This window comes from Eschscholzia californica, unplaced genomic scaffold (assembly GCF_041429995.1).
Source record: "Eschscholzia californica isolate CP2 unplaced genomic scaffold, dmEscCali1.0.p SCAF_1, whole genome shotgun sequence".
Lineage (NCBI taxonomy): Eukaryota > Viridiplantae > Streptophyta > Magnoliopsida > Ranunculales > Papaveraceae > Eschscholzia > Eschscholzia californica.
In genome coordinates this window covers 52,259,402-52,268,029 of record NW_028238198.1, presented here as the reverse complement: position 1 = coordinate 52,268,029, position 8,628 = coordinate 52,259,402, and positions in this window count along the sequence as shown.

The following is an 8,628-nucleotide window of genomic DNA, read 5'->3' as shown; positions in this document are numbered from 1 at the left end:
TAGGGAAATAGTCGAAAATACCAAAATAGCAACTATCGGTATTTTCTCAATTCCCTAAGGAGATGACGTCCAAACCCAGCCAAAATTAGCATATTTAATGTTCATAACATAAGGAAACGTCCCTCCAAAATTCATCCCAATCCGAGCCCTAGAAGTGCCCGAATCGGCTAAGGCCCAAAAACCCTGTTTTTGGCCTTTTTGTACTATCTTTGCCTAATTCCTTTTTAGGCCTATGAGATATGTTTATGGGACATTCCCATTGTTATATCTCACTCCCACTAGTCATATCCTAGATCAAATTGACAGTCTTATGTGTAACCCGTTGTAGGATCCGATCGAAGTTAGCCGCGAATTACTTCGTAATTCGATGATCGTAGTTGGTCTCTAGCTACAACTCTACGATCCCTAAATCAATCGGACTTGATGATCTTCCACATCAATTATTCTATCCGACAAATTGTTCGCATTGTCACCTTGGTCGAAGGACATCTCCTTCTACTCCTTCAGACTCCCACTTGGACTTAGAACAAGTACAATGATCGATTCCCATGTCACTTAGTATCCCATCTGATACGTCACGTCATTCAGACTTTCTTGATCTCGAGTACAACTTTCAAAACAAATGATTAACTTTTAATCCATTTGAGCACGGCCATGCATTTTCAGTTGTTGCTCGTCAAGTGGCCCGAGGACACTGCATCCTAACATGGTTAGGAGGACATAATCCATTCTTGCGCTCCCACTCAACTTCATGTCTATCCTGTCCTTCCCAGTATCTGTTTTTATAACCTCCTTTTACGGCACGACGTTTAACGGAACCAAAGTCAGACATTCCTTACATAAGATGAGCTGAGCACTCATGTTTTGAGGAATCTGTTCAATCTTGTCTTTATGAGAAGTTTGGCGATTTCATCATTCTTTGGATGAACTTCTCATGTTGAGGGTTATTCCAGCGTATAATCCTTATTATGCACTCACGTAGTTGAATCGAATACACTATTCCTATAGCCCATGAAACTACGATGTCCCATCGACTCCCGTACTAGTCTTCGTGAGTCATTGTTGTCCATGCAATGACCTGGACTAGGGAATTGACAATGAATCACTCCAAGATCACTTAGTAGGGTTTCATTCATCAGATCACGTATCTGACAAGCCTACTCGGAGCGTTTTCTTTATCGTGTGGACTGTCTCTTAAAATACCAAACCAAATTTTAAGGACAAAATAAAATTCCTTTTATTCTATTTATCGAATGTAAGTAATTAGGCACATAAACTCTTTTATGAATCCAAATTACATTTGTTGCCATTCCCCAATGCGCTTTATACCAATGTCCCTCATGTGTGAATCATGTTTGGGCTGAGGTAACGGTTTGGTCAACGGATCTGCAACGTTGTCATCCGTATGACCCTTGCAAATTACCACATCTTTTCTTTCTATGATTTCTCTAATCAAGTGGTACTTCCTTTGGATATGTTTGGATTTTTGGTGCGCTCTTGGTTCCTTGGCTTGGGTTATTGCTCCGTTGTTGTCACAATAGAGAGTTACGCCCTCTTCTATGCCAGGTACGACACCAAGTTCTATCATGAACTTCTTGATCCAAACTCCTTCCTTTGCCGCTTCCGAGGCCGCTAGGTATTCTGCTTCAGTGGTAGAGTCTGCAACTGTGCTCTGCTTGGAACTTTTCCAACATACCGCTCCTCCATTCAGACAGTAGACGAACCCAGATTGTGATTTGAAGTCGTCTCTATCCGTTTGAAAGCTTGCATCCACATGGCCTACAACCTTTAGTGTATCTTCCCCGCCATATACCAGGAAATGATCCTTAGTCCTTTTCAGGTACTTTAGGATATTCTTGGCGGCGTGCCAGTGCGCTTGGCCTGGATTTGATTGGTAACGGCTGCACATGCTCAAAGCATATGAGACGTCTGGGCGAGTGCAAATCATGGCGTACATGATTGATCCTATTGCCGAAGCATAGGGTACTTTCATCATGTGTGCTAGCTCATCAGGACTCTTAGGACACTGATATTTGCTAAGCACCATACCATGTGACATGGGAAGGAATCCTCTTTTGGAGTTTGTCATCTCGAACCGTTGAAGAATCTTATCTATATAAGTTTCTTGACTAAGACCGATCATCCTCCTTGATCTATCTCTATAGATCTTGATTCCCAATATGTATGCTGCCTCCCCTAGGTCCTTCATAGAGAAGCATTTCCGAAGCCAGTCTTTAACTGATTCCAACATGGGAATATTGTTTCCTATGATTAATATGTCATCGACATAAAGGACTAAGAAAACTAGGTCGCTCCCACTAACCTTCTTGTAAACACAAGATTCTTCTGCATTCTTGAGAAATCCAAATTCTTTGATTTTCTCGTCGAATCGAAGATTCCAACTCCGGCTTGCTTGCTTGAGTCCATAAATGGATTTCTTTGATTTTTCGGAGTCGGGGCTCGTCATAGCTTGGTTGTAGGTACTCGGCTCATTATCTTCTAACAGTAGGACATCTGTTTTCTGAGATAATTCCCGGAGCCTTTGAGATCTACGAAGGGCCTGAGCAACTTGTGGAGTGTTCTCAACTATTTGAGATGTCTCCTGCAAATTTAATTCGACTTGTGCGGGAGTTTCCACGAGTTTTTCTATCTCGACCTCATTATCCTCTTCCATACTTTGTGGATAGATAGGAGCCGCTATACCTCTTGATATCTCTATATCCGTGTTTATTTGTTGCTCATATCGAATTTCATCGATATCTACATTTCTCCCACTTGTCTGCTTGGAAAGGAATTCCTTTTCAAGGAAGACACCATCTCGAGCAACAAACACTTTGTTCTCAGATTCGTGGTAGAAGTAGTAACCCCTTGTCTCTTTTGGATAGCCACAAAGAGACATTTGTCTGATTTGGGTGCGAGTTTATCTCCTTGTAAATGTTTTACATAAACTTTGCATCCCCAGACTTTGAGAAAAGACAGCTTTGGAACCTTTCCAAACCATAACTCATATGGCGTCTTTTCTACAGCTTTTGATGGAGCTCGGTTAAGTGTGAAAGCAGCCGTTTCTAGAGCATACCCCCAGAACGTGTTTGGAAGATTTGCTAAACTCATCATAGATCGAACCATGTCTAACAAGGTGCGATTTCTCCTTTCAGAAACACCATTCATCTGGGGTGTTCCTGGTGGAGTGAGTTGAGATACTATACCACAACTCCTAAGATGATCATCAAATTCTTGACTCAAATATTCACCACCTCGATCGGATCGAATGGCTTTTATTTTCTTGTCAAGTTGATTCTCTACTTCGTTCTGAAATTGTTTGAACATGTCAAACGATTCGGACTTATGCCTCATCAAGTATATGTAACCATAACGAGTGAAGTCATCCGTGAACGTGATGAAGTAGCCATAGTTACCTCTCGCCGGAGTACTCATTGGTCCGCATACATCCGTATGTATGAGTTCCAAGGGTTCTTTGGCTCGGTCTCCTTTTCCTTTAAAAGAAGACCTCGTCATTTTACCCATTAAATATGATTCGCATGTGTCATATGATTCTAAATTATACGAACCTAGAAGTCCATGCTTATGGAGCTTCTTCATGCGTGTCATGTTAATGTGACCCAAACGACAATGCCAAAGGTAACTTGGATTTGAATCATCTGGCCGTAGCCTTTTGGTTTCTATGTTAAAGACTTCGTTCTCAATATTCGTAACATAGAGACCGTTGTATAGCTTAGCACTGGTATAAAACATTTCACCTTTGTATAAAGAACAACGCTGGTTTTTTATTAATAGGTGATATCCCTCTTTGTCTAATTCTGAGACAGAGATAATGTTTCTAGAAATAGAGGGTACATAATAGCAATTATGAAGTTCTAAAACTAGACCAGTTTCTAAAGGTAGACTGAATGTTCCTACAGCTTTCACAGCAACCGTTGCTCTATTTGCTACTCGTAGGACAAGCTCCCTTGCAGATAAATACTTGATTCCCTTAAGGCCCTGCACATCATAAATGATATGAGCACCACATTCGGTATCGAATACCCAGGATTGAGAATCAAATGTATTTGCTAAGTTAACTTCAATAACATAGATACCTTGGTCGGAATCGTGAGTTTCTTCCTTTTTCCCTTTGTTCTTCTGAATCAGTTGAAGTTCTTTCTTTGATTCAGACATTCCAATGCCTCTCCGGATTGCCTTGGAAGTCCCGTACTTCCTCAACCGTGATTTGTTTCGGGACATGTCCCTTAATCGACGGATGATTGTATGCGCATCCATTTTCCTGAATCTCTTTTGAAGATTAGGCTCCATGGTGGCCAACATAAGGCAAGTTACTGAAATTGATTTCATCCGGATACTTTTGGCCTGCTTTTGTTCCTCAACCTTTGAGTTCGCAGTTATCCTTGGAATAGGGGTATCCAGTATGCTTTCTTTGTTTGTAGACTTGAGAACACTTCTCAATTTCTTTTCCCAATCAAGGAAGTTATCCATGTTCAATTTGTCCTCATCAAGGATTGAACATAGGTTGAAAAGATTGATTTTTGCCATAGTAAAACTACATGAAACAGAAAAAGGATTTTGCTAAGTATTACATTCGATAATTTTTGCAAAAAGTCCTAAGTTTTTGCCACATTATTCAAGATAAAACGTGTCCCTAGATGAATAATGCGATTCCGAGATCCCATCTCTCAAGGATTAAGCGGACTAGGGCCTGTATGGGCAAATATCCGCCCACGAGGTGCCTGTAGAATAAAGGAAACAACCGCTTCGTAAGGGTAAAATCCGCGAGGCTAAATTAGAAGGCCCGATAATGGCCCAAGTCGCTACTCGGGTCACCGAATCCATACTCGTTTGGCACTAAGCGTATCTGACACGTGTCACGCGGTAGCCACCTGCCAGTACTAGGCAATCTTACGGCCAGAGGATTATTACGTAATCCATAACCGCACTAGTGGTAAATATTCCGTATCTGCCACTTAAAGACGGGTGTTACTGGCCAGTAGCTTACCGCACACGCGGTAACATCTTAGCCGTCCCTCGAGAAATTCGAATATTCATCTGACGGTCAGATCCTCTAGCCCTTAACGTATCTCTCAGGAGTAATGACGGGGAATAAATACGTCGGTTACTAGCTGGTTGTCATCAAGGCAATCCCTTTCCACCACTATAAATACGAGAAGCAAAACTCAGACAAAGGCATCCAATATTCGACAACAGTACTCGAGTAGCTAAATCCATTTTCTCCACTCACTTACTCTCTCATAAGCATCTCAAAGGTCTTTCGATTCTCTCAAAGTCTCTGACTCATCATCTTAGAAGTTTGGAGATAAGAGTCTTGTAGTCACGAATCAAACGATAACTAGCTAGCCATATCGACACCATACCACCACCACCTTATCTCATAAGAGAGCTCTCTGGTCTAATATATCTTCCCTTCAACGGTAACAAGCTGACCGTATCAACGTCGTCCATCCAACGATCCTCACCATCCGATCCATTTACGACCAGCACCTTATTGCTGATCCCTTTACGACCAGCACCTTATTGCAAGTCCCACTTACGACCAGCAAGTTAACGACAATATATCGTTACCATCACCCTTTTCAATACAGTAAGTATATTATTACCGTGGGGATCTGTTCCGACAACTCCACGAGCCGCAACACCTAAGCACTCCGACGACGGTTACCTCACTATCGCCCACTTTTACTTTATTTATATTTGATCGAGTATCTGACTTGACCGTCGGAGCCCCCTTAGGCCGGCACCATCCCGGTGTCCCAGAGGCTTCACGATCTCTTCTCTCTCTTTGTGTGCAGGTTCTTTTCGACACGTAGCTGATCCCCAAAGCATCCGACCCGACCCGACAAGACTTTGACCGTTGACCCGTTGACCCGTTGACTGTCAGACTTTCCGACCCGTAGACATTTTACCGTCTACAGGGCCCTGCCCTTAATTCCCATTGATTTAGGTGAGTGAACACTTTCACTGATCATACCATATGATTCTCGGTTGATGGATTACATGTTTAGTGTAAAATCCATCCTTTTGCCTCGAGTATCCAAGACTCTCTTGCTGATCTCGTTGAGTAGAACCATTTAGACATGTAGGCCTCTTCTATAGGCCTACTCGCAATGTCCCAAGGTAGAGGAGGTACTCTGCGAAGGCCGACCCACCTTCCTCGAACAAGGGCGCAAGGAGTGTATTAATTTGGATAGGCACTGTACTCAAAATTACTTTTAGGGACTTTTACGCTAGTCTGGCGTTCGTTTTAGTGAACTAATTAGCCTAACTAACATCCACGACATAAGGCGTAAAAGGTAAGTAAATGCGCGCAAGAAAGTAAATCAAACACATATGGATCCTAGTATGGCCCCTAACCTAGAAGATCTAATCTCCTTTGGTTTGCTTCTTGTTTCGCCTTTTAGTTCGTCTAGATCTCCATCTTTGAACCTCCATTGATTTCTCCCACTCGCCTTTGGATTTCCTCCTTGAGTTTCATCAATGGACTCATAAACCCTAAACTCTAATTATAAGACTCAAACGATTCGCAGATCGTGTAAACTTGAAATTAAAATTATTACAAATTATGCACCCATCTGTGCTTAAAACAAGAATAAGAATTAAATTCTATGGCCATACTAGTTTCCGCATTCACATCACATGCAATCATATAATATATTTCAAGGCTAACAATTATATATGCATGTATATCCGGGAGATACTTTTGTCGACATCCATATGTCATGTACGTACCTTAAGTCTATATGAAAGGATTAGACTAATGGTGCGTCTTGGTTTGATTTTAAAATCTGATTTTAAAGAGAAATTCCGTTTGGGCCTTGAATGGCTCGGGTTAATTTCGAAAATATTTGGATTGGAATTTGGGAGAAAATTTGGATAAAAATCCCACTCGAAAAATGGTCCCTTTTCGTGGTCCGAAAAGCCTTGAAAAAGCCCGGGACAAGTCCTAGACAAGTCCCGACCCAAGCTCACAAAAGGGCTTGGACAAGGTCCGGATATGGCACGGCCCATAGGGCCGGCATGTCCGAGCCGAGGCCAATAGGCCTGATCTCGTCCTGGCCGGAGCCAGGACGCTAGTCCAAGCACCAGACGCGTCCCAGACGCATCTGGTGCTGGACCGGACCAGCATTAGGTGTCTCGGACTTAGTCCGAGACACCGAGGACCCCAGAAGCTACTGGACGCGTCCTGGTTAAGCTACTGGACGCGTCCCAGACGCGTCCTGGTTAAGCTACTGGTCCGGCCAGGAAGCTTCCTGGGCGGACCCATTGACTTTCTAAAACTCAATAGTTCATTTTTTTTTTTTGTTGCAATTCTAAATTGCTATTTCCAAAATTTGAAACACTTCTAAAATATCTCAAATTCTTTTTAGAACAGTTCTAAATTTCCAAATTTTGTTTTTCACAAGTTTCCAAAAACTTAAAACAACTCTTTTAATCAAACCAATTTGGATCAAAATTTTAGGTTTTGAAACTCTTTTCTAGAATAAATTTTGAAATCTTTTGACAAATACTTGAATCTTATCCAAAATTAATCAAAATTTTGTGTTCAAAACACTTTTAAACACAATAATCTATCTAGAATTCCCAGGATCACATGCATAAGCCTATGATAATCATTAATTAAAATTAGAAAGATAAATACCTTATTCGCTAGTTTTTCCTCGAACCTTTCCAATTGCTTATTAGAAGATCAAGAGCTTCAAGTGTAGCTCCTCTACTTGGGACACGAGCAATCAATTTGATCTCCCACCTTGTTGTATAGCTAGCACACCAATGGTGGTTGGAAGAAGAACTCCTTTCTTCTTGACTAGATAGATAGTTAATTGGAATTAGCTCACTTTCTCCTCTCTACTTGATGTGGTAGAGTAAGAAAGCTTAGAGAGAAATTCCACACCTTTTTCTCTGCCCTAAAAGTGTTTATATAGAACCCTAATGAGAATCCACCCCCTTTTAGGTTTCCCAAAACACCCTTTAGAATAAGATTTAGGGAAATAGTCGAAAATAGCAACTATTGCTATTTTCTCAATTCCCTAAGGAGATGACGTCCAAACCCAGCCAAAATTTGCAGATTTAATGTTAATAACATAAGGAAACGTCCCTCCAAAATTCAGCCCAATCCCAGCCTTAGAAGTGCCCGAATCGGCTAAGGCCCAAAAACCCTGTTTTTGGCCTTTTTGTACTATCTTTGCCTAATTCCTTTTTTGGCCTATGAGATATGTTTATGGGACATTCCCATTGTTATATCTCACTCCCACTAGTCATATCCTAGATCAAATTGACACTCTTATGTGTAACCCGTTGTAGGATCCGATCGAAGTTAGCCGCGAATTACTTCGTAATTCGACGATCGTAGTTGGTCTCTAGCTACAACTCTACGATCCCTAAATCAATCAGACTTGATGATCTTCCACATCAATTATCCTATCCGACAAATTGTTCGCATTGTCACCTTGGTCGAAGGACATCTCCTTCAACTCCTTCACTACTTTGCCGATATATGATGTTCGATAAATAAGATAATAAGAATGATAATAATGGTTATATATACAGTTCACCGAAACTATCTCTATTTATCTAAAAACAATTGCTTGGAACCCCGATATT